At 41.9% G+C, this 27203-nt stretch overlaps 1 protein-coding gene across 7 annotated transcripts in view; it reads left to right on the top strand.

Annotated features, from left to right (window-relative positions):
* Window positions 1–742: 742 nt before the first annotated feature.
* The window catches only part of SEMA6A (semaphorin 6A), a 117527-nt gene continuing 91066 nt past the window's right edge, over window positions 743–27203 (top strand). For 3 of the 7 annotated variants that reach the window (XM_051642160.1, XM_051642159.1, XM_051642152.1), the window contains exon 1: window positions 743–1285. The gene's annotated coding sequence lies outside the window, so the exon portion shown is untranslated. Of the gene's footprint in view, window positions 1286–2595; window positions 2732–3097; window positions 3153–17235; window positions 17390–27203 lie in introns of those variants that run through there. The other 4 variants (XM_051642153.1, XM_051642154.1, XM_051642155.1 and 1 more) reach the window with 4 other exon arrangements.

Raw genomic sequence — 27203 nt, 5'->3', positions numbered from 1 at the left:
AGACAGGGATTAGCGCGGCAAGAGACCACCGAGGCGTGATTTGGACGGAGGGAAGCAGGAAAAGGAGACAAGCGCCAGCCGCCAGCTGCACCCCCAGTCCCCGCTTTCCCGCCAGCATCAGGGGATGCGCGCAGGGCCCCGCCGCCGCCCCTGCTGCCGCGCCCGCGACCCGCGGAAGAGCCTCACATCCTCCGGGGCGCTACGAGGGGCTGCTCGGCACGGTGCCGCTGCCGCCGGAGGCGGCCCGGGCTACCCTGGATGCACGCCCGGCTTCGCGCCCCCGCGGGAGCGGAACGGCCGTGACGGCTGAGGGGCGGCAGCAGCTCCGGAGGAGACGGGAAGGGGCCAGAGTGTCCCCTCCGCTGGCACCTGCTCGACACAAGCCTAGTAGCGCTTCGCACCGGCCCGGCGCCAGCAGGGAGGTGTCGGGGACAGCGGCACCACCGCCTCAAAGCAGCTGAACGAGGAACAGCCCTCCGCCCACCCCCGACACGCGGCAGCCCAGCGACCCCAGCCCCGCCAGCACCGCCCCGTTCAGGCACCGCCCGGCGGGGCGGGGCTGCCGGGCACGTCCTCCGCCCGTCGTGGAGGGTGGGGCGGGCAGGCGGACGGGCGCGCCCCGCTCCAGTCCGGGCTTTGTCTCCGCCTCCGCCGGCGGAGCCGCGTCCCAGGGGCAGGGGGGCGGGCGGCGGGCACCGAGGAGAGGCAGCGGCGGCAGGCAGGGTAGCGGCGGCAGCAGGCAGCAGCACGCAGCAGCACGCAGCGGCTCCCCGACTCCTCGCCGTTCACAGTCCAATGCCCGGCAGCCCGGGTCGAGGAGCGACTGCGCCTTTCTGCCCTGGCACGGGGAGTGCCTCCAGTCTAGGAGTTTTCCTGAAGCAGCTGTCACACCGGGAGCACTCTTCGTAGAGAGGGAGAAGGAGAAGACCCCGAAATGACTTACCTTCTGAGGCGCGACTGAAGGGGACTTACTGGAGTGGAACCGTAGTGGAATTTGAGTCCGGAGAGGAGTTGCTATCGTGGTTTTTTTGTTTGTTTTTTCTTCTCCCTGTTCCCTCCCCTCTTTTCGCCCATCATTGGAAATGAACAAATTGCATTTGCAATTCAGAAAGTAGAAATACTAAATATTCCATCCCCCGGAAAGCACACATGTAGTAATGACAAAGGATTGCAAAGGAGAGAGTGGCTCCAGTTTCCCAGAGAGATCCCCTTAAATGGATTACTAAATGGGACACTACATCAGCTAGTTCTGTCCTCTAGCTGCCTATATACATGCACCGAAAAGGTACAGTACTCCGCCCGTCCGTATCCCTCTCTAACGTTTCGGGGTTGCTCGGAAAGGAAGGTGCCTGTGTAGCCCCAGCAGGCTCGGGAGGAGCGAGGAGGGTGCGTGGTGTAAGGCTGGTTGCTGCTTTCTGTCTCGAAAGCCTTAGCAGCGCCTAGGGAAGAGAAGAGCCGCCTGCAAGTGCACACGCAGCGCTTGCTGTTGCCACTTTTCAGGCATCTCGTGGTTTCGCCCTTCTTTTTTCTTCTTCTCTCTTTTTTTTTTTTTTTTTAACACACCAGCCCCCCCCACACACACACAACTGGTTAATGCGTTAGCCTTCTTCCCTAGCCTTTTGGCACGGCTTGCATGCTCGGTGCTGGCGCTGCTGCTCGCAGCGGGCCGGCGGCGGGGGGTCGCGCCCGCCGGGGCCCCGCGGAGAGCTGGGCTGCTGCGGGACCCCGGGGCCGCCGCCCGCCTTCCCGGGCCGCCGGGCATCGTGTGGCGCTGGGTCGGGGGGTGTGGGTGTCTTTGTTACAGGGACAATGTGGGCGCTCCTTGCAGAGGCGTAACGCCGGGGTCAGCTCTTTAATGCTGGGTAGTTAGGTTGCGGTTGGTTTATTATTATTATTGTTATTATTATTTCTCCCAAGGCTGGGGTTGCGTTTTGGGGGAAGGAGCCGGGAACCGAGGAAACTTCTCCCGTGCCGCAGCCCCCGGCGCTGCCACGGGCTTTGTTCGCGATCGTGGGCTGCGGCCGCGGGCTCCCCTTTCCGCTCGTTTTCCGCGGACAGCGGCTGCCTTCTCCCCGGCCGAGGGGGTCTGCCAGCTGCCCTCTCGCAGCCTGGAGGAGCAGCGTGTCTTTCGCGCAGGGATGCTGCCCGCCCCTTCCTGCCGGGCGCGGCCAGCCTCTCCCCCGCGGGCCGGTGGCGCTGCCAGCCGCTTCTCCAGGCTGGTGAGCGCAGGGAGGCAGGCTGGCCCCAGCGCCGAGCCTGGCGGAGACTGGACGGAACCCTCGGTCGGCTTGGCGGGCGGGGAGCATCGCGGAGCAGCCCGACTCCTTTCCTCCCCTTGCGTCCCTCGCCTTGCCGATCTTTCAGCCCTTCTCCGGCCCCGGGGGAGCCGGGCGAAACGGCAGAAAAGAGAAAGTTTTTCTAAGGGGGAATAACAGGGCCGGCCGGCACAAAGGAGTTTCTGTTCCGCCAGCCCTCCCAGAGGCGCTGGGGTTCTTACTACGCGGCATCCCCCGACCCCCCCGCGCCGCCGGAGGGGCGTGGGGAGGCCGGACGGGGGTCTAGGAGCGGGGCATCTTCGTGCTGCCCATGCTGAGGTGGGAAGGGATGCTGAAGAGGGAACAGGATGCTGCCGAGGGGAAAGTATACTGAAGAGGGGAGAGAGTTCTCCCTAAACACATACACCCCGTCCCCGTATATGCAAGGGCAGGGAAGGCTCCCAGCTGAGGGCAAGGTGAGTTAAGAGCCATGGCTGCGGCCCCGTAACAGCGGAAGCCCCTATGAGCCCCCGGGCTGAGCTCCTGCTGGCGGTGCAGGACAGGAGGCGGTAGCTGGGGTAGCCTATGGGGCTGGTTGAGGGTCAGCACCGCCCCGCGCTCTGCCGACGGTGAAGGCGGCGAAAAGTTTGGGTCGTTTTTATCAGGCGTGGAGAAAGTACCTGCTTTTTGCTAGGGCTCGCCAGTCCCACCGCCCCTTCCTTCCTTCTTTCCTTCCTTCCTTCCTGCTCGAGGAAGGCGTTTCCCGAGGGTGGCTCCGGCCGGCTTGCGGGTGGGGGGCTGGCGAGGTAAGCGGGGCAGAGGCTGGAGCGCGATCAGTCGCCGCGGAGATGCCCTTCTGCCCGCCGCTGCCGCCTCTCCTGCCTGGCTCTTCCCAGGGTGAGTCGCAAGGCGGTAACTGCTGGGTTTTCCTTAGGCAAATGGATCTGCCTTTTTCTAACCTTGACCGATTGTTGAGAGGGAAATTCGTTTTCCTGTTCCTCTCCTGAGCTAATTGCGGGTTTTGAAGTTTGTAAACATGAGCGTTTATGCCAGCATCTGTGCAGCACGGATTTCTAGCTGCTGTAGACAGAAAATTATTTCATTTAATAGAACAGCAAAAATAAAGGCTTGAGTCAGCTCCGTGATAAACTGTAAGAGACGCTAATTCCTGACTCTGCAAGGTCAATGCTGGATCTTCCAAAGGGGCACACACGGCTTGCAGGTGTTGTAAATACCGAAGAGCTGAATCTCCACAACCATTTTCTGTTAACAAGGCTGTCTGCAGTGACTTACTATTTGACACAGAGTCTGCTAACTTTTGCGTGGCGTTATCCAGCAACGATATTAATCATTAAGTTAAACTCCAAGATAGTAGCTAGAGGCGTGATTTTCCCACTGTCTTTGCAAAAGTTGGTCCAGTGACAGCTTTTGGGTTGCTTTTATTAAATCTTAAGTGCCATCCGGTGACCCATTCTCATGCAAGTAATCTTTGCTTGGCGGATAAATCCTTTGGCATCAACGTGAGAAAGTCCCGCAGAGTCAGGCCCTTTAATCCCAGAACGCATGGAGATTTTGAGGAGTCTGTGGCATTTCTCTCAGAGTAAGATTTATGCAGCTGTTACCGTGTTCAGGACTTCCTTTGCCATTTGTTTTCAGACGAGAAAAACAAAATGATCTTGCTCTAATTAACTTCTGGGTTGTTTTGCTGTTTGTTGGGGTTTTTTGTTGTTTTGTTTTGTGTTTGTTGGGTTGTTTTTTTTTGTTTGGTTTGTTTTTTTGGTTCGGTTTTTGTCGTTGTTGGGCTTTTTTGTTGGTTGTTGTTTGTTTTCTTCTTGTTAATGAGACTAATTTTGTCTTTTGTGAGGAAATTTGTGTCTGTTTCAGCCGATCCTTTTCTTCAAGGTATTACCTTTTACATGGTTGAAAGCAAAATAGTATAGCTTCGGTAAGATCTTTGATCACTCTTAAGTTGAAGTTGTACAGTTGCAAAGGCGTTTCACTGTCTGGGGAATAGTTTTATCAAAAAAGGAACCCATTTTTAATTTGATAGCTTCCCATAAGGTCAAAGACAAGGAGAATATATACGAACTGTCTCTAAAGCCAAACAGTTTCCTATGCATAAAATCTATTATCTCTGTTCTCCATCACTCTTCACTGGAGAAAATCTCTGGCTTTCATGGAAGTTTTAGTTCAGGAGCAGAAAGCCCAGATGAGGTTTCTATCTGAATGCTAAATGACTTTTTAAAGAGTAAGTAATTCTGTGAAGTATATTTGCAACGTTTGCTTTCCATGTAGTAGTAATCAAATTCTTGAGGGTGGATGAATATTTGGAGGGGAGATGAGTCATGTAGTCACACATGTTACATGCACTCTCAAGTAGTCAACATTATAACTGTATATTGTTACTTAATGGAAAAAAACAACCTTATCAACTGGGCTTATGCTACTCGAACCAAAAAATAATTGGGCACTAACATCTATGAGAGTAATTAACATCTCTAGCTACTTGAAGATGAGAGTATTAGCCATAGTGCCCTCTTAGTGTTTGTAAATAGAGAATCACAATTATTGGAGTTTAAGACTGAAGACAGAGTTAGACCAAGGATAAGGAGTTGCCTTAGTTGAATTTTTGAAACAAAAACCAACTAAACCCACCAAACGAAACAAACCAAAAAAAAAAAAAAAAAGAAGAAAATAATAAAAGGAGACAGATCAAATTAATGACCTGTGATAAATCCAGACTAAGGCTGTTTGCATGAAAAAGGAAGTAGGTGATTGTGGACTTGCTTGTTCATGTTTTGTGAAGGGAAGGGGAAATTTGTCATCTTGTTTTGAAGAGCCATACACAAATACACATGAAAGGAGTTTATAGGGTTTACAACAGGGGAGACATAAAATGTTTTAGAATTAAATTGACCTGAGTTAATATATGCCTCCCATCCAACTTTTTTGCAAGAACATATTGTTACACTACCCCAAAAAAGTTTTATGTGTAGTACCTGATTCCCATACGCTATAGCCAGTGCTGAAAATGAGCAACTGGGTAAATTCTGGAAAATAACATTCAACACTGTTAGAGGCATCATATGCTAGAGAAAAGCTGAACCATACTAAATCATAAGTTTTCGCTACCCTAATTTGATACAGATGCTGTGGTATTTTACCTCCTACTATTAATTTATTAAGGAGGTTAATTTTTATCCTTCCCAATCTCATTCACCCAAGCAAGCTGTGCACACCCAAAGAAGCCTTGCGCGCATGAGTAATTTTCTGAGAATAAGCGCAATTGCTGAAATACTACTCAAATGGGAACTTTTTTTCACGTCTAGGCACCAATGTGAAAATACTTTTCTCTGTTGGGAATCAATAATTGGTGAGGACATGAAGCTATGGTGCGAGTGCATTTGTCCTGGATCGACCTTCATTGTTAACTCAGACCAAGATCTGAGTGTTATGGAGAAAGTAATGCCTGACAAATTATGACAAACTTTGCTGTGATGGAGAAACAGAACAGTAAGAGGAATAAGCAATGCTTTTTACTGGTGACCATCTGAGCATTTTATACTCATTAATTCTGTGCATTAGGATTATGCTGAGGGGGGTGAGGCATACACAGAGATATTTTTGGCAGTAAGACAGTGTCAGCAGCATGGAGTTCGGCTGCTGATCAATAGCATACAGCAACGATGAACAGTGTCCATAATCGGAAACAAGCAGCAGAGAGAAAACCTGGGCCTGAGCCTAACACCTCTCTGCAGGAGTATTTCTGGTTTTAGCCTGTTGCACCACTGTTTTGAGTGAAGAGTAGCTTAGACGTGTTTAGAGTCTGTGAAGGTAGAAGTGGAGTCTTCTGTTTTCAAGTGCAAACCTGGCATACTGGAGTTTGCATGTCTTTATTTTCTTTATGTGCTCTCTTGTGAGGCAACTAAGCCATTACATATGGCCATGGCAATAACGGAATGTTCACGTTTATACAGTGTTAAGGGATCTTTAATTGCTCGTAGTAAATGGTACTTTGGTTTTGGATCTTGATTGCAACATGGCAAGTATGGTAGCACAGCTCCAAGTGACTGCTTGAGGATTTAAAGGGAAGAGTGCCACCTACTGTGTTATATATGTTGCGAGTTCTGTATGTCTTCTGGAGTTCTCAAGCTGCTCTTTCACCTATCCTATTTTAGCAGCTGGAAGATGTGAAAGGATTTAAAATTAAATGTGGTATGGGAACTGAGGGAGGTAAAGCACCAGAAGTAAAGAGGTGTGTACCTACAACATCAGAGTATTCGGGAAGTCTTAGGAGAGGGTTCATTAAAAGATGGGCATAGAGGCATTTGCAGTTTTTGTTGCTTCAGACTTATAAAGGCTGCTACAGTTAATAGTGGGGAAATAGGGAAGGGGTTGACAGTTCTATGGCTCTGCCCACAAAATAATAATATTCTCAGCTTTCACACAGAAGATGAACATAAATGAAGCTGCCAGACTTATGTGCTCTGAAATCTAAAGTTTAGCTCCAGCCAAAATAGATATAACTTTAAAAAAAACAAAACAAAAAAGAAAAGGAAGAAGAAAATGAGAAAAATCCTGTAATTTGCTGAAAAACCTCTTGAAGTCTTTCCCAGTATAGAACTGTAGTTATTTCTCAGCCAAAAGAAGGGGTGTACGATACTCCATGTGCATACAGCATCATTTTTTTATGAAAGCAATTTTTCCCCAAGCCCCAAAGTATTTCTTTAATAGCTGAAATGGAGATGTAAAATGAATTAGATAAACCAGCTATTAACAGAACTGCCAGTTGCTGTATCTCTAGAGTGAAGACATATGGTAATTCACTACATTCAGCGATGACCTTTTCTTCAAAAGTATTGTTAATAATAGGCATTTCTATGTAGAGTATTTATACTAGATACTTGAAATTCACATATCATGGACCACCCCATGCCATTTGTTTCAGGGCTTTTTTTAGCTACCCACAAAACTGCTACAGAGGAACTTTCAACAGAAATATAGTTTCACAACATCCGTACAATGCTGAAATTAAAGAGTTTCTGTGGGCAGATGCACAGTATTGCAGCACATTGTGTGATATGTCAGCACATGTGCTGTCCTCAGTATGGGATAGATTTGGCTCCTTCTCCCTCACCCTCCCCAGGTAAAGCTGTGCCTTGACTGCAGGGTTATACCCTTTGTGTGATACGGCCAAAAAAAAAAAAAAAAAAAAAAAAGCAGCATTCCTGTGCTTTTATGGTCTCTGTAGCCAGTTGCCTTCAGTGAAAACTTAATGTTTATGGAAGTGGAAGAAAATAAATAATATTTTTATTAAGCCCTTTCATTTTAGTCTAAGACCATCTAGACTATAATATTAGCATTTTTACTGGAGGCAATAGTGGACATTTGATTATGCACTTAAAAAAAAAAGATATCCGTAGCCTTCATCAATTTTGCAATGACCTTGACAGACTCACAGGGACTTCTAGTAATGAAAATGTGTAGAGCATATAATAGATATGGTCAGGTGTTCCAGTTCAGCGGATGGAAAAAGTACTCTTTTGTATGAATCCCCAACACAATGGGAAAAACTGTGTCCAAATATATTCCTGACTGCAGCAAACATTATTTCTACTTTCTTATCTCCTCCTGCTCAGCTTCATTCAGATGTTCTATATATTGAGCATTTCTATGTAAGTCTTTGATAGTCAGATGGGAAATTTGCTATGTTGCTTCCTTCTCCATTGTTCATGAACATTTATCTGTTACTTGCACTCGAGGCAGCCGTTCATTGAAATGTTAATGAGAATTTGAACAATTTATAGTTCTATAGATTTTTTTTTTTCAGAAAAAAAATTGCTGTTTTCTTGATGCCTTTCAAAATCTACTTTTTAGTGGTAGATTGAGATGGATTCTATGCTAATTCTTCTTGCGTTCTTGAATTATGGCCTAGCTAGGCACTGTCACTGGGATCTTCATCTATTAATCATGGAAGCTGCTTTCTTATTCGGTTGCCATAGTTTCAGTGCCTCAGATAGTGTTGGGGTGCCTTGGGAAAGGCTTGAGATACACTCGGACTTGCAAGCCTTGCAGTTATTTTGGCAGTAGTAGAGCTCTGAAGGAGCAGAGAACAGCATCCAACATTATTCAGAGTTGGATTAAAAGAGGAAACTTCTGGATATGTCTCTCTGGACCTTGTTATGTGAACGCCCAGCTGATATTTACTCTCAAGATTTGCTTTTTCTTTTGTCTTGCTTGTAAAATTGTATGTTTCAGAGACTAATGGCTACCTTTGCCCATTGCAAGAGCAAGAAGGGCTTTTCATTAATTCTGCTGACAAATGCTTGGGTAAAATAGGACATTTAGGGTTTCCTAAGCAATCCAGGTAATTTGTTTTACATTCTCTTTTAACCTAGCTACATACAGCATGACATGATGTTTTATACTGAGTTAATGTTTATTGTTACCTTAGATTTAATGAAATGACAATAAGTACCCTTTTGTTCAGTGCAGAGCAGCTTGAAATACAAAGTAGAAAAGGGGAGGTAAACTTCTTTTCTGACTGAAGGACTGCTTCTTCAGTACTGTGTTGGCATTGTTAGTTTGTTTTTTTTAAATAATGTTTCAGTATCTATTCACAAATCCAGCATTCAAACACGCATACTTTCAGAAATGTGGAGGTGTAAGTAGTCAGGAATAGCTTTTTTGGCTAATAAGAAAAATGGTAAATAAATAGGTCTAACAGGAAAGTATCTGAAAGACTGACTTGTCAATGTACTGCTAAACATTGTTTTGTTGGTTATGTGTAGTATTAAATAATGTACAAACATCTTTCACTAAGCAAATTATGGTCTCTGATTTTCTTTCTGATTCAGAAAAAAAATTCATTTATGTGTGAGCAGAAGTAAGCAACATGTTTTAGCAAATATTTAAATCCCATTTCTTTTGTACTTAATATTACAATGTCTACAAAATTAGGTTGTTTCCCTCCAGTTCTAATGAAGCAATTCCATTCTTGCACACAGAAGCTTGATATGTATCTTCTGCTCAAAAAAACTTCAGCCTTGAATATTAACATCAAACAAATAATCTTGTTAAAAGCTGTGCAGCTTGGATTTTAAAATTCAGAATACTTTAAACTAATCTGGAAAATTAGCCACTTTTTTCCTTTCAGATGGTTAGCTTGCATTCAAAGATAGTTGTAGAGCTTCAGCTTGGAACTTTACTATCCAATCTTGCCAATTTTTCAAGAGGGATCGACAAGTAGATTCAGAACACATGCACATTACTTGTAATCCACCCTCAGGAACCCTACCAATGGAAAAATCTAAGTCCAAAAATTTCACTTTAATTTTTAAAATTATAAAGCTTTGTTTGTGGGTAGATGCACAGAAAATCTATGTTTGTAATTTTATACTCTCATATAGTATGGAAGTTTGTATTCTATAGACTAGTTTTGGCATACTCTGTTGTATACGCAGATTGTACATGAAATTAATCCCAACCTTTTCTTGTTAAACGTAGAACGTGTATGCATCTAGCAGATTGACAGTGGTAGAACTCCCTTTGGATGGGAGCTGGTAATTGCATAATAAAATTGTTAGAGAGGAAAAATACCTTAGGTTAAAAGCTGTACAATTTTTTTTTACTTCTCAGCATCTACTGTACTCCAGTTTATAGAATCGCTCTTATAGAATTGAATTTAAGCAGTTCTGTAATTTCATTTGTACTTTCTTTATCATTAATTAATGATTTTGAGTGCTTGCTACTTATTTTTTACATCTAAGATACAGATAAGTGAGTGATAAGGGATTGTTTATTCAGCATAGAGGACCTGTTTTGTTCCTGTTGGAGAGCAAAGAGTTTCTACTGAGCACCTCAGGAACAAGCCCTTCCACTATTTCTTGCTCAATATAGTTCTTTCCATTTATTTATGGTTGGTCACTAGAGTTCTGCATCCCCAAGCAGTTGAATTTTAGCATCAAATGGACCAATCTCATCAAGGAAAGAAAAGAATACTTTCTGGGAAAGCAAGTGTTATATTTGTGTCCTTATGGCAGTGTTACAGAGTTTGATTTGCAAATGTAACACATGTTGAGTAACATTTCACTGCCTGAGTATTCCTGGAAGTCTAAAACTTGGTTTGGGCTGCAAGCTCATGAAGGGCTCTGAGAGAGGGGGAAGTTGTCCCTGGTTCAGCTGCAGAGCTCCCCGGTGCCTGCAGCCAGTCTCTGCGTCTGAGCAGAGCACACCTTGGCTCCTTTGGAGCAGGAGGTTGGGGAGAAGGGCTGGGAGGGCAGCCCCGAGCTCTTTCCTGTGTGCCTAGGTCTCCGTGGGAAATGGCTATGGTTGCAGTCGACATAGGCCAGGAGGATTCTACAGCATCCTGTCCCAAAACACCAAAGCAAGGAAAAAGATGGGATGGGTCGCCTTTGTGCCGTCTGCAGCCACTCTTCCACTTGTTGCTCTACACCCAGGGTACAGCCTGGTGTCTGTCAGCTATGGCAAAGTAGAGCTTGAATCTCATGGGATTATCTTTCTTGAGTAGTACTTCACTCCATGAGCCTGGCTAAATGCAGACTGGTATTTGATTCAACATGGCATTTTTATTATATACAGAGGATCACAGGCTGTTTAGCTGCAATCTTGAACTTCAGCTCATAGTCTTTATAGTACTGGCTTTTCATCATAGCTCTCTAATGAAAAAAGGGTATCATGCATGAAAATCAATATCTGAACTTAGTTTTCTCAGGGAACGGAATTTGGTACTGTGTGTATAAACTTCTGATAACATTCAACCCATTCCACTTCTGAATAATTTGTACTTATTATTTACACGTGCAGAGCTTTTGCAATTACAATTTACTGATCCTAACCAGATTAATCAGAAATCACCACAGTTAAATTGATTTTTAAAATTTGCTATAGTCTGTTATAGGAAGGTAATAGTATGACATTTTTTAAGAACTGTGTCCATGTGCTAAGGCTTTCTTTCATAGAAATAGAATATGCCATATTTTTTTGTGTTCTTCTCTAAAGAGAAGAGTCATTTCAGGTTTTACAAAGGAGTGAGAAGGCAAACTTTTTTCCTAGAGATTCTTCGGGATGCTTTTTTTTTCATCTGGTGAAATTATTATTGAATTTGGATAGGGATTTGTTTTTCTTTAAAAAGAAATCAAGAACTGAATCCTTAAAGAGCTGTTGTGGGAAGAGGAAAGATTTTTGCATGAGCTACTACACTTTTTCATTATTATCTGCAAGGTGTTTCCTTTTAATTCTGTTGTGGGGAAGTTCAGCATGTTCAGATAGACTGATTAACTCCGTCACAAAACACATATATTGTAGGGTGGTGTCTTCTTTTTTGCTTTATCCTGTTCTAAGCGTAAGACCTAGAGATAGTGCCAGAACACTTCCTTTCCCAAGATGAGGGAAAAAAAAAAAAAAAAGAGAGAGAGAGGATCCTGTTCCTGTTCAACAGCATAACAGCATGCATAGTCCAAAAGGCAAATTTAGCCAACCTGCAGCTAATAGCCTGAAGGTGTGAGTTGAAGGCTGGTGACTGACTAGCTGACTGTGAGAATAACATGGTTTTGATTTGTCAGAACATTTTCCTTAGAGTACTACATACATGTGTTAAAGTATCTATCAGAGGAAAAACTTGGAAAATAAAAGGCAGAGTGTGGAACAGTAAATTCTTTTACACACAAATTCTAATTCCTTTTTGGTGCACCATTTACATTTTTTACTCAACTGGTTTTGTGTTCATCTATGTTTATGTCATAAGTTCTCTTGTGTAGGTGAGCTCCTGGAGCGAACATCATTTGCAAAAAAAACCCAACCAAATAGCACCCAACTCAAGTGTTGTTTATGTAAGAGAGGCAGTTCAGCCAGGCCATTTCTGGTAACAAGTTGGTACAACTAAATGCTGATGATGTGCTGCAGGAGTGTGGAAAACACAGATTGTGTAATAACTGCTAGTGTTGGAGAAGGGGTCTGTATGAATGCTTGCATTGATTTACCTCGAATAGCAAGTAAATTCTTCAGAATTTTATTTTCCATAAATGGTCAGTAATTTGTTTTAGTTTGAAACAGATTAAAGAATTCATTGTTGTCACAGTCAAAGAACTTAAAGAACTTTTCAAAACCTGGAGTACCTACATGGATTCTTATACCATTGTTTTTTCAGATTGACTAATCCTATCCTCCCAGGCTCCCAGGATCCAAATATCTGGATTCCGAGTTGTAAACTTATATTCAAACAAGTTGCCTTAGTTTACATTAATATGTCTTCAGAGCCAATTACATTGCTTATGCAGATAAGTGCAGAGGAGCTGGGCTGAGGAGCAAAAATATGGGTTAGCAGGATCTATCTTTTCATCTGTTAACATCAAACAGAAAAATGAGGGCACAGTTTTGCTTCAGACTGTATGTCCATATTCATTTCACCAGTCATGGGATTTGTCTAGAAAAGCTAACCTGGGACTCATTCATATCCATGACATAAATCTTGGTGTCTTCAGTGGGAGTTGTTAATTGCCAAAGTACACAATTTATTGAGGAAATTAACTCTTGAGTAAATTAATATGAAAACTATCAAGAAGACATTGTACAGTAATGGCATTTGTACATTTAACTGGTATTTTAGCTTCAAGGAGTCTAGTTCAGGAAATTTTTCAACAGAAAGACAGCAGAGAACGTGTTAGTAGGGGGGCTGGAGTGCTACTTCACAGCTGTGCTGCCTAATTCTAGACAACCACCGTATGACAGCCTGCTCAAACTACCCGTGCTTAAAAAATCAGGGTTGTGTAAGAATGAACACAACACACTTACCAAAATAAATTTATGGGGGAGGACCTTAAAGATGTCAACGAATGGAATTCACTGGGATGGAACCCATTGTGTTCTCATGACCTGGAAGGGGGCAAAGAAACTTTTCCTACCATTACATAGCAGCCTTGGAAATTGCTACACCTTTCAAGAAGAAAAGACCTTTCACCTTTTGACACATTTCTAAATGCAGGGGTACAGCTATAGCTGATAGTATACTGTCTAGAAAAACAGAATAAGAGCTTAGTCCTGTGTTTTTATGCTGACACTGAGAAATGCACCTCTTCCTAAGTTTCCTGTCAGTTTGTTGAGCTGGGCTGTTTACATTTTGAAACCTAATAGGAAAATGCACGATGCTTTTTCCTTTGCATCTAGCCTGCCCTCTTGTGTTTCAGAATCTCAGTGCAGACACTTCAGGCATCCAGATGATAACTAACGGTAGTGAAAAACATGGAACAAAAACAGGAAACGATGGACACAAGCCATGCTCTTCAAAGGCACAGATTTTGGGCGTGTGTGTTGTCTCCTGTTTGCAGTGTAAGAAGCAACATAGTTTTCATCTTTTTTATGCAGACACAAGAGACAGTAGAAAGTGGGTTAGACAAACTGATGTGCAGAAAGCTCTCAGTGAATTCACAGCAATGGGTAAAGGCCATAATGCATATGATTAAAGTGAGACATACTGCCTACACAAGGAATTGCTAACAAGATTCTTTCACGGCTTTCATGTCTCAGCCCTGCTTTTACAGAAAATAAATTCATATTTAGTTTCACCATTTTCCTCAGCCCTACAGGATAGACAGGGCAATCAAACTATGCAAGTGCAACCAGTTGAACACAAAATAATACAATTTGCACTAAACAGAAAACATGCCTGTGCATATTAGCAAAATTATGTCCCAGGCTAACATTCACTTGATCTATCTTGAGCTCCTGTTCTCTTACTGCTTAGTTGTTTAATACTCATGGGGATGGGAGGCTAAAAGCACAGATTAAGTTAAGAAGTTAAGACAAATGAGTTGGATATTTCAGAGAGAAGGGAAAACAGATTCCATGTCCTTTATTCTTTTTTTCCTGTTCAAACAAGAGAGTAGAAATTGCTTCAAGCTTTTTAATAGTTTCTGGCAGCAGTTCTAGCACTTTCCCTTGCTTGTATGAAGTATATTTTCTGTAGCTCAAAAGACTATTTAAATACTCTCTTATGCTTAAAGAGTTTCCAGAATTTAGAAGTACATGATGTTTTTGGAAGATGCAGAAAAATATACTGCAGCAGCTGTGTGTTGTCCCGGTGTTGAGAAGAAGAAAGTAATATTAATTCTAGTAATCCTTTATTTTAAAAGTGACTTAGAAATCAGCTAGAAATGGCTTTGACCAACAAATCTAAGGCCATTTCAATTTTAAATTTTCCAATCAATTTTTTTTTAACTTCTTGAGAAGTAGTGTGCATTTGGATTTTGCCTCTGGTCATTCCCATTCCCATGTGAACTCTGTGCTTATTTTAAGCTATGTAATTTGTATCTTGCTTGAGTCACAACATCTTTCAACCTTAATTTTCTTTAAAATACTCAATAGGATGATCCAGAACAGGAAAAATGCAGATTCTGGAAGTAGTTCTTCAGCCATCCAAGAGTTACTTTTGCATTTAGGACTCAAGCCAAAATGCTCAAGTCTTAACAAATAGAACTTGCCAGGTTGGAATGTTTTTGGGGTTTTTTACTTTTTTTTTTTTTTTTGGTTGGTTGGTTGGGTTTTTTGTTTGGTTGTTTTTTGTTGTGGTTTTTACTTCAAAGCAGGATATCTACGGAGAGAGTCTTAATTGCTTTGGAGTAGCTTTGCTTCCACTCCTGCTGATCTCTTGAGATCCACAGAAGCTGATAAATCAGCAGAGGGGCACAACTGGCTGGTCAAGATGCCTATGCTCACATTTTGGGCCTCTTGACTTCCCTTGTAGCTTTAAACTTGTGGTTCCCCCAAATCCGTTTTGTCAGGCTACAGCAGACTCCCATCTGGGCAAGACTTTTCTGAAAAGGTGATGTGTATATTTACATCCTTCAGTTGCTCTATAGACGGATGCTTGCTTCTGACCCCAGTTCTCACCTTTGCCCTCAGCTTAATCCACACCTCAGTCTTAGATCTGCAAGCCTGCAGGTGATTTTAGGCAAAGCCTTGCATATAAAGCTGCTGTCAAGCAGCTGGTATTGTTTGTAGGAGAAAGGGGATATGTTCACAAAGAAAGCCCTCACTTCTTCAATCTGATCTAATCAGGTCTCACTGTTAAAAAAAAAAAAAAAAAAAAAGCAGGTTGTGTGTGTTTAAGCTGTTAAAATGTGTCATGGCTAAATTATCTAGAGATGTAGAACAGAAACAACTTAGTTGCATACATAAATAAATCAGATGTGCCAAACAGAATTTTGAAATACTCCAAAATTTCTCTTCCTTGGTCTGTTGTGAAGCTGATGCACTGGAAATGCATTGGTGATGCATGGAAATTCATCTGCAAATAAAGATATTGTCTGATCACTTCACACACACCTATTATGTGCAGGTAGACCAGACATTTCATATCAGGCATTTATTTATTTATATTTCTGCTTTGTGTGAGCTAGTAACTTCATATCTTAATAAGTTAAGACTGGAAACCTCTAGTTTTTCCTGGTACAAACCACAAGCTCTGTAGGTATCTGTCCCAAGCCCATCTCAATACTTACTGAATAGCCTGGAAAACAGGGAGGCTGTATATTGGAGAGGGCATTGGATTTTCAGTGCAACCAACACCAGGTGCGAAGGGATGAAGAATATGTTGTAGGACCAAGTCATCCTGCTGAGAGTGGTGTCTCAACAGCCCTGGCTCTGTAAACACGCTGCCAGCTCCAGCTCAGGTCTCGCCAATTCAGACAAGGAAAGGTGGCTTCTTCAACTCTGTGGTGAACCCAGTTAGGATGAAACAGAGGAGCCCTCAGTGACAAGGCAGCTCATACTAACATATGTGGTATTTCCACTGACATCAACATATTCGAAACGAGGACACTGTTTTTGGCCATAGCTTTGGATGAGAAAACATGAGTATGCCTTAAAATCACTCTTGTCATTCTCTGCTTTAAACTCCTTTGTAACTTCATGTTACAGTGTGAGATACAGAAAAATAAAACATTTTTCTGGAACCTGCAAGCTTAAACGTAAAATTGAGGACAAAATGTCTCCCTTAACTGCAGGAAATATCCTTACTTTTTATCAGTTTAAATGAAACCCTCTTCTTGAACCGAGTACTTCATACCTAATGCATATTTTCAGCATTAACTCAGCAGGCAGAAGATTGGAAGCTGTGTTGTCCTGCTGAAGGATACATTGGAGGAGAATAAGTAATAGAGACTTTATCTATTTTAGTATTTGTGGTGTCTTTGAAGTGTTAATAATATTTGGAGAAATTTGTATGTCAGGTTAATGCCTGCTCTGAAAGCTTGTGAGAAATACTGCAAGAAAGCTATAAATAATTTGTGGATTATTTTCCCCCATAGCAAAACCACTAAGATGACCTTTTTTTTTTTTACTGCAGCTTCACTCTAAATATTTTAATGAACAGAAAGATGTTTTTGATAAGTGTTGCCCAGTTAATTAAGTTGAGGTTATATTTATGGAGGCTTATCAGTGCTTTTGGTATGTGTAGTCTCTCAAAAACATTATCTTTAAAAGAAGACATCATGTCTAAGTCAACAAGGGACCCATAAACCTTGAAATTATGAGTGGATACAGCTGTGGTAGCATCCTGCTCTTGCTGGATCCCAACTACCTCCACAAATGGTGGGACAAACACAGATAGATAGGCAGAGTAACTTTTAAGGGGAAAAAAAAAATGGTTATAGGGAGCAAGAAAACTAGCTGTAAGGTCAAGGCTGAGGAGTGAAAAGTTTCTAGAAACAGAGGGGTTCAGGGAACAGCTGTAAGTAAATACCCATACTGGTACAGGGCACTGCAAAGTTCTGAGGTATAACAGGGGAGGGCAGGATTAAAGTGCTATCTAACTTACAAACCAGCAGTATACTGTGGGACAATTGCTTTCTAATGAGCTGTCACTGTTTATAGCATGTAGCAAGCTTGGAGGGGAAAAAAAAGGTAGCACAGGGAGATCCAACTGTCATTGTATCTCTGCCTGCTTTCTTTACCCTTCATACAGAATTCAGTTGGTGGGGGAGAATGAAAGTGCAGATAGGACTCTCTGTCGCCACACCCTGCCGCTTACCCCTGAGAAATCTCACAAGACTCCTTCAACTTCTCTCACAAGCTATTGGTAGAGAAAAGAAGAAGTTTTTCCATCATGACTGAGCACTGTGAGTGACTGGCCTGGAAAGGCATTTTTTTCTGTGGGGAATAGACTGACACATAGCAGTGCATAGAGAAGAGGCACAGAAACAGAGTAAGCAATTTTGTCATAATAAATGTTGGGCAAAGAGACGGCATGAGGCTTTACTACATGTGCTGTGGGAAGCTGCTCACAGGCTATGTGATCTTCTTGCTGCCAGGCCATCAGGGAGCTGACGTGTTCACAGCCATGAGGGAAGGGCATTGGCATTACTCGTTGCAGCTGGCTGGTCAGCTGTCTGAAACGAGTTCATGGCTTTTGGCCAGTTTCCACTGAACTAGTAAAACTTCCTTTAAAAAAAAAAAATCACTGCACCTGGCACTGCTTAGGAATATTGTTGGTAGCTTCAGTGGGGAAGCAGAAGCCTATCTCAACACAGAGAGTAAAATCTCCAAGAGTTAGATACTTATATATTATACTTTAATTAAAAAAAAAAAATAAAAAAAAATAAAAAAGCATTCTGTGCTTATGACAATAGGCCTCTTGTGCATGGGGGAAGGGCTGAAGCTGGTCACTCTGGAGGTAGGAGGACCCCAGGTGGACACAAAACTCTCACTGGGATGAGGAGGACATGTCTTTGTGCAAGCACTAAGTATAGGCTTGGTCTTTGTAGTAGGGGAAAAACAATATTGGTGTCAGAATCATCATTTTGAGGTGTGAGTGTCACCCTGTGGCTGTAACTGCTGAAGTGCCAGGTGGCGTGTGAAGTTCAAAGCCTCTTTTCCAGCTCCAGACCTGGATGTCTGCAGGGAACTGAAGTGAGCCAGGAGTGCAGCATGCCGGCCGACTGGGTACTACCAGCAGGGCAGTGTGTGGGCTCTGCCTGCATCGTGATGAACGTGAGCAATCTGGTGTTTGTCACAGGTCTTAAAACTAAAACCAAGTGTAAATAAAGAACCCTGCTGCAAGCGAGCAGGATTTTTATAGTGGTTTCCAGGAATGAAATTAAACCTAAACTGCGAGGGAAATACTCTCTGCTATATTCAAAGTTTGTGTACAGAGCTTTTCAAATAAATGCTCTGTAAAAATGATTTAATTCTGCTGTGATTATGAACTTCTGCAAACATGCTGTTTCACGTTACTCTCTGAAACAGATTTGATTAGTAACAGCTGTGACTCCTTAAGCGCCCCCCCCCCCCCAATTTTATTTTCTCAATAGAAAAGAGTTGAAGAAATCCTCCAATTATTGTCAATGAGGATTTTGTTTGTACTTTAAGCTAAAATGTGCTTGACAATATCCCACAATTAGATGGACACACTCCTGCTTATAGAGGCGGCAATGATCTGCCTTGAGTTCAGGCAAACTGTCTTTTCAGTTCCTTGAGCACTCTGTGAGTTTTAGTTGCTGCATGCTGAACCAGTACTGAATTCTAGGCTACAAATGATGCAGCTCAGTGATGGGCTGTTTTGATCCCAGAAGCAGGCTACCGTGGCTGCATTTTTAATACCTCTCCCCACCCCATGCAGACTAGACACAGACGTTCACCTCCTCCCACACACACATCTCACATACATTTTCTGATGGTAGTGTTTGTTTACCACCCATGTCTGTGTTGCTTTGTTCACAGTGTGGTGCTCTATGAGACAGGAGAGTGTTTGGATGCTGAGGACATGGGTTGTCTTTCCCACCCGCTCCTCCCTCATGCAGAAAATACACTCTGTTAACGGAGCAAGGATGTGCTCTGCCAGTCATGCTCTGTGCTTTTGAATTCATTCTTTGGCTTCCCTCACAATGTGCCAAATTTCACTTTATGGCACAGTGTGCTGCAGAGTTTCACCTTAGGTAGGAGGACAGAATTCCCTGTGCAAGGTTCTGCCATGCACTATTGCTGCCAGCTCTGGGCAGCTTTCATTATGTGTGTCTGCAACCTACTTCTCCATGATCCTTGATGTGAGCAAGAGCTGCAGGCATACTCTTCTATACAGCTCTGCTAATGAGCTTGTCTGATAATTAAATGGAATGATGAAGTTGGCAATGTCTTTGATATTTATTCTCAGTGTGGCCCTTTTGACTTGTTTAGAGTTTCAGGGTGGTCTTGAGGGAAGAGATTTGGTAAGCAATTGCTGAGTTTGCATTGTGCTGTATCAACAGTGAAAGAAAGTTTGCAAAACATTGTTTTGTTCCTTCTAAGCCAGATAATGCAATATAACTTTTTAAAAAGTAAAGCTTAACCCAGATAGAGCTTACAATTTAGAAGTAAAAAAAGCCACATGGGGAAGTTCTTTTTAAAATGTATTAACATTTTTGTATATGCCACACACATTCGTGACATCCATGATGAACAACAGGCAGAGGTTAAATAGTATTTTTTACACAGTTTTGACCACCTTACTTGCACTTTGCTTGCTAATTCTCCATCAAGATTACTTTAGCCATTTCTGCCTTCTTTAACAGCTTCACACAGCTGCCATTTTCTGAAAGGTAAAAAAAACACACAACACAATAAAAAACTAGTCCAGGATAGGAAGGTTACCTTTTTAAGAGCAAATTTTTAAGAGTGTCCTATCTAGAAGTACATTTGCCAAGGGTAAAATAAGTTTTTGTTTTTGCTGAGGTAGGGCATAGGTTTAAAGCTGAGATCCTCTGGTCTTGTAAGGTAAGAGACAGATGGCTGTACCCCCAGGTGATTCTGCTCACTCACTGCTCCCTATTGAGCATCAGTGCTTTGCAGTGTGCAGAGCAGGAGATTTCCATACCTCCAATGAGAAACATGCTACTTGCTTCCTCGTTGTGTGACCTGCACAGATATCAGAATGTAAAGCATTAGTGCACCTAAAAAAACCTAGACAGGGTCACTTTGAGGTTTATAATTTTTATTAGTTCCTGTTTTTCCTACTTTCCCCTCTCTGTCTACCTCTATAGATAGATGCTAGGAAGGTAAAGCACTGATGTTGGATATTCACAAAAATATGTATAAAATGGTACAAAGCTATAAAGCTATCTAAATACGTGAAATATTGAAAGCATTTTGTAATACTGCTTCTATTCGTGATTCTCTGGATGTTTATTCATCATTGTTGCTAAAGACGGAATACCAGGGTAAGTGCGTTTCTAGTCATGATGGCCAGTATGTCCATTCCAAAGTTCTGATGGTGCAGAGAGTTTCGGACAAATGCCTTGGTCTGCTGTTCAGCAAAAGAATTACTGGTGGAGGTTTGTAGCAGAATGAATGAAAAAAAAATAATGTTACAACTCTGACTCTGATAGGCTCAGGTCAACAAAATAATAAAAGTTGAGATAATCATGTGCCACCTTGGTGACATGGTAATTTTCATAGACTTTCTGTACTGTAGAATGATTTGTGATTTCTCTCAGTTTCTTCATAGTGCTAACTTGCAGTGCAAGAAATAAAGGACTGCAAGTCTTCTGATACCAAGTAAAATCTGAGATAGTAGATCTCTTTGTAATCTTTTTAACCTGATAAGTGTCATTGAATGTGTGGTGACCATCAGGCTAAGTGCTCGTTTCAGCCACAGTTGTTAACTGGAAACAAGTGCTGCTTAGGTTTGTATCTTCTGTATGACAAAAATGCAGGTTCAGAAATTGGCATGAGGAAGAGACTGTATTAAGAGAGATTATGAAAATCTGCAGACAGTAGTATTTGTGTTCAGGTGAAAGGTATTGAGGGATAGATACTTGTTATATAAGATGATATATAATTGTTTCTTGGTGGTTGATTAATATTCAGTATGTATGATAACCGATCTTGACATTGTAGAGAAAAATGGAAATACGGCTAAATAATTTTAGTTTGTGTGATTATGTAGAAAGGAATGTGAGTTAATTATCAGATACCTATTTACAGGCTGTACACGGGAGAGCTGGACTGGCAAGGTAAGCACCATCGGTAGAGTTATTTTCATTCTGATCCCTTCAGGGATTGTGACTTAGTGCTAACCACTAAGTATATTGTTTAGTTTTTTCAAAATTTAAACAAAAAATTCTATGTAAGAACATTAAGAGTTTTTGATATTAATTGTCTTTTCTGTATTTTTAGTGGAAATACTATGGAGTTACCAGTTTTATTATTTTGCTTAATAATAAAGGTTAATGCTAAAGGGAATGTTCTACTGGAGATGGATTTGATAATTTTTCCTCTTACAAGTAAAGATATTTTAATGTTTTATTTTCTCCAGGGGTTTGCTTTTATAGTTTAGCTTGGTTTGCATTTATGGAGGCTTGAGGGAGATGTCAAGACTTTCAGAACTGCTGAGTATTCAAGACCTCCTGGTGCAGTCAGTGGCACTGGAAGGTGCAGCCCACTTTCAAAGGTCAGGGCACAGATCTGTAGTTTTCACTTACAAGAACGGGCGGTGCAGGTCTTCCCTTTAACAAGATCCTGCAGCTTCTGTTGGTGCAAAATCCCTGTGGACAGTTGACATCAGCCCATCTGGTACAGCCATCTCAGCGCACTCTGCCCCTTGCCTGGGTCTGCTGGTTGGGCTGAGCTCTGCACAAGGGCCAGAACAAGCTTGCCTCTGTCTGCAAGAAGTAGTACTTGAAAAGCTAGTTTTTATCAGTGGTTTGAATTCCTTAACCTGGCTCTGAAAAGTGGTGATAAAATGCGTCACTGAGTGTTCCGTAACACTCATTGGAGAGTGCTGTTTTTCTGGCGTCTCTGGAAATATGAAGAGACATAGGGTCACCATGCCTCACTGATCAGATCTTCAAAATTATGAAAGAGGGAAGCATGCAACATATATTGAGAGACCAAAGAGTTCTCTTGTGCCAAAAAACTCATTTGATATCATGATTCCAGACGCCAGAGCATCAAAGAAAATACCTGGTGTTATATAGCTGGAGGTTCAAGGTGAATATCCGAAAAAATTTTTTTACTGTAAGAGTGACAGAGCACTGGAACAGGCTGCCCAGGGAGGTTGTGGAGTCTCCTTCACTGGAGACATTCAAAACCCACCTGGATGCCTTCCTGTGTGATGTGCTCTAGGTGACCCTGCTCTGGCAGGGGGGGTTGGACTAGATGATCTTCCGAGGTCCCTTCCAACCCCTAGGATTCTATGATTCTATGATAGCTGGGTGATAAAAATTATAGGAGTTAGCAACACCACCACGTAGCAAAACTTTTCTTTAAAGCTGTAAATATGCATTGCATTAGTGGGTAAGTGATCTTCTGGTGATTCTTCAGTTATTTTCAAAAAGTATGTTTTTGTCAGCTGTCACTTAACACAAAAGATGGTTTGATGAATAAAGAGAGTTTACAAACTTGGGTGTTAACAGTTTCTTCATTGTCAGGTATGTCAGAGTAAATAAGAAGATATTCCATGTGAGCAGACAGCATGTGCAACTAATGGTAGGCCTTCAGGCTTGTTTAGTGATGAGTTTCTTGCAAAACAGTTGTTGGATTTTAGTCATGTTTTAAACAGTTTTATTTGTAGACTATTGTAGTGGAAAGCAAGGTCAGTGTAGAGTCCATCCTGTAGTTATTAAACCAGATGGTTGAGAAATGCAAGCGGATATATGTATCTGCTTTGCAAAATTAAATGCAAAAAAAAAAAATCTCAAGTTCTGTGAGTTTTTTTAGACAGCAAGTGTGTATTTCTGAGAGGAAACTAAAAATAAATTTAAAAATTCAGGAGTGCTAAGGCAGCATGAGAGTGAAACTGGGAAAACCATGACTCTTGGGAAATTGTTTTTACAGCTCATGAAGAATATGAAGAGCAAGTGACATTACAGTTTGATTCTTGAACTTTATACAAAAAATTTAGGCTGTCATCAGCAATCAGACTGTCACTGGGAAAGAAGTATCATGTGCAGTGAACCCTTTTTTTTTTTTTTTTAAAGAAAAAAAAAGGAGTTTCAGAACTTGTACCTGACTGACAATCTTACTGTGTTTGAAATAGGAAACACAGCTACTGAATCAGAGCTGACCGAGAAAAAACAATATATGAAGTGAAGGTGGCTTTGAATAGGCTGAGGCAAGCTTCACAGTCACCAGCACTTCTAGCAATGATCCTATTAATAAATCGAAACTGGTCCAGTAAATTTTTTGGAAGTACATTCACTGTATGGGGAATGGATTTGCAGCAGCCATGTGCCTGCACCAGGCTAGGTGCTCTTCTAGAGCAGACTGACAAGAAACAGCATTTTTAACCACTTCTGTGTTGGCACTGGAGTGTAGAAATAGGGGGACCATCATCATGGCTCAGTGTGCAGAGGTTTACCACTTGACACTTGGTGATTTTGTGCAGAAGCCCTATGGCTTTGTCAGCACAGGGCTCTGCAGGTGTCTTGCAAATCTGTTTCCTAGGGTATTGTAATAAACTCACTTCCTTTTTTGATGTAGGCTGACTGTTGTTTTTTTCTTAACAATATATATGAAGCTTGCACAAAGTAAAACTTAACTGTTCCTGTGGAATATTGCAGGAAATTAACTCATTTACTTGAGTATTCCTATATAGAAGGTAAAAAGGAAAAGGAATATAAAAACCGTACACAGAAGTATTTTCTGGTGATGGTCACAAATTAGTCCAATATGCTTATGAATTTTAGGGACATTAAGATTTTGCATCCACTTTCAAAAACAGGATATAGCCTCCCAGTGAAGTAGATATGTTCAATCAATGCTAAGTGGTATCTCTCTTCCTTACAGAAAGGACCACATATTTGATAATTACTTGTCTGAAAAAAAACCTGCTTCTTCAGTTCATGTAGAAAAGGTACTTGCAGCCAACCATTGTAATGTATGAATACTTTTGAAATACAGTCAGTTAGTGGGAATGAATTTCCTACTGGAATTCACAGTGGTTGGAAGGTATTATTCAACCTATTCTCACGTAGCTAATTTGCAGCTCTTTGAAACTCCTTGCTTTATAGAAGTAACAATACTGTAATTTTCAGGGTTTGAAAGGAAGGGAGGAAGCTACAGCCCCTGACTACAAACTCCATGTAAGAAAGTTCCTATTGCTTTTAACAGCTTGTAAGATCCCCGAGAGCGGCAGAAACCTGCAGGGTTCCTGCACGTGGCATGATGAGCCATTAAGGAAGCCCACAGTTACCAAAGCCTGGCATGGGGATGTGCTGGGGAGAGGTGTGTGAAAACCATGTCACAGCCAGGGGCTGGCCATGCTATTCCTGGAAATCGGTAGGACGCAAAGACGCATTGTTCACAGTTTCTTTCCCTTCTTTATTTCCCATACAGTGGTATTTTGGGAAGCAGTAGTTAAGGACACAAGTGGCAGTTCTGTGCCACCAACAGACAACACTCTTTCTGAAAAAGTCTTGTTGCAGTTCAGCTGCAGAGGTCTGTGTCCAGTTTACCCTCAGAGCCGGGATGACAGCCTGAAAAGGGTCTGAACCAAAAAAATTTCTCCTATGAGCTGGCCATGCTTGCAGTTCAAAAGCAGAAGTATTTCTTTAATCATGAAACACAAAAGGGATAAAGAAATAATTCTCAGGTTTTTTTCCTCCTAACTCCCTTTAATTTTAGAACACTTTTTAATTTTTGTTATTCTATGCACATAAAACATATTAAATTGCCAGACTTAATCTGAAAACTAATTTCAGTGGACCTCGGCATTTTTTCATGCCTTATGGAGCACAACACCTGCACTCCACAGGACTGAATTCTCCACTGATAGGGCGGGAGCCGTCTTCTGCCAGGGTAAACAGAGACTTCAGACACAGCTGGCTGGAAATGGTGGGAAGAGTTACCCTATGTCAGGCGCCTGTTTGTACTAGCTTTTTCCTTATCAGAGAATTCAACAACAGTTACTTGAGAAAAGGTACTTTTATTTTATTTTATTTGTTCAGTGACCTCTTGTAGTTTATAGTTGAAAAACATCTCAAAAAGCTTTTGTCTGAAAGAAGCAAGGGAAACAAACACCTTGTGTGTACAGATGTGATATGGGTAGCTGGAAAGGAATTAGGAGAACTTGCAAACCACTGCCTGGCAAGATTGAGGTGGGAAGTGGTTTTGTGTGTGATGGAACAGTCCGATGCATATCCAAGTCCTGGAGTCTTACTGCCTCAACTAAGTTTTTAACTAACAGGCACAAGGGAGGTTAAATATCCTGTCCTCTTACTTGAAATGCCTTTGCTGCTTTCATTATTTCCTGTAGTAATGCACAGGATATCCCGCTTATTAGCCACAGCAGGCTATGGCATCTTCACAACATCTACTGGGACCTTCTAGGATGTAATTTTTTGCTGAACCTGCAGAAGAAACTTCCCAGCCATGACAAACATTACTCCTACATATAAGGGTTTTGGAGAAACTTCACTGCATGTGAGGATGTCAGCTAGGATAAAGCCTTACCATTTTCCTGGCAGCCAAACTTTTTCAGGTTTCTCCTTTTCTCTTTATCTTTTATCTGTTCATATCTTCTTTTCTTTATATCACCATACCCCTGTTCTCTAGGACATAGGTAGGTAAGACCCATTATCTACAACTATGCTTTAATTAAAGTGCATTGATCACTGTGTAAGTGATCTTATTCTGAAGTAGCCTTACCTCAGCTTAACTCTACATGCTTTAGAAATTTAGTATGTTTTAAGAATTAACTTTGAATTCACATCTTTCTTCAATTGTCTTGACTTTCCTCAGGATCCCAATATTGACAAGCTCCTAATCTTAACTGCAGTTAAACCAAATCCTTTCTTCCTTTGAAGGATTCATATTTCAAGCCTTTGTCCTTTTTTATTTCTAAATCCAGCTGCCTTTCTCTCTTGATTGCAGTAGTGCCTCCTCCTCCATACTGTTCTTTGTTTTTGCTTAGTTCCTGACTCTTCGCCTTTTCTTTGCTGTTGTCTTACAGTACATGACAAAATCTCAGGAGAGCTGTTCTTCAGGCTCTTTGATACCTTGTACCATCAGTCTTTGTGGAAAACTTGAATCATCTGAGATTTAAGAGATCTCTGAGAAGCACACAACATTGTATTTGCTGACTCTCACACTGGTAGAATCATAGAATGGTTTGGGTTGGAAGAGACCTTAGAGATCATCTACTTCCAACCCCCCTGCATGTGCAGGGACACCCCCCACCAGATGAGGTTGCTCAGAACCCCATCCATCCTGGCCTTGAAGGCCACTGACATTGTATGAATAAATATAGTAGCTTTGTAAACAGTGAGCCTGGCATAGGGACGAAGTATTATTATTCAAATGTGAAGAAAATATGGATGGTATTCAGGATTTGAGCTGGAGTTCTAGTTGCATCTGGTTCTTAATTTTTCCCCAGACAAAAGCAACTACTGCTGACTCAAACAAAAATGTAATGTTGTTTTGCAGGAAAAAAAAAAAAAAGTATTCATTTTTTTAAATATAATTGAAAATACATTGACCAATAAATAATTGGCTGGTCATCACTAACAGAACTATAGTAGTTAAATTATTTTAAATAATCTCTGTTTTTGCAGCAACAGAAAGTGTTAGCTATAGTGTGTGCTTGGGAATAAGTGTTAGGGGAACCAGTCCTCTTCAGGTGTGTCTACATGATTAGCAGCAAAACTTGTAACTTTTCAAGTTTTTGTTTAGGTTATTAGTATGTACAGAATAGGCAGAAATATCTACCAGCACATCTCTGTCTTAAAAGAATTAGTGCTTTCCTGTTCTTCATCTTAATAAAAATGGGTGCTTTTCTGGTGGCTTCAGGGTGAGTGTGAGCCTTACAGCAAGAAATACTTACTCTTGTGAGATCAGTGGGAAAACTCTCACTAACTGTGATTTTGTTCCGAGTTTTTACAAGACTGTTCTGAACATGTGTGGATTTATCTGGGGATGAAACAGCTGGGGTGCCATTCATTGCTCCCTGTCAGAGTCATCTGT

The sequence above is a fragment of the Apus apus genome, chromosome Z, assembly GCF_020740795.1.
Source record: "Apus apus isolate bApuApu2 chromosome Z, bApuApu2.pri.cur, whole genome shotgun sequence".
NCBI lineage: Eukaryota > Metazoa > Chordata > Aves > Apodiformes > Apodidae > Apus > Apus apus.
This window is presented reverse-complemented; position numbering and strand designations above follow the sequence as displayed.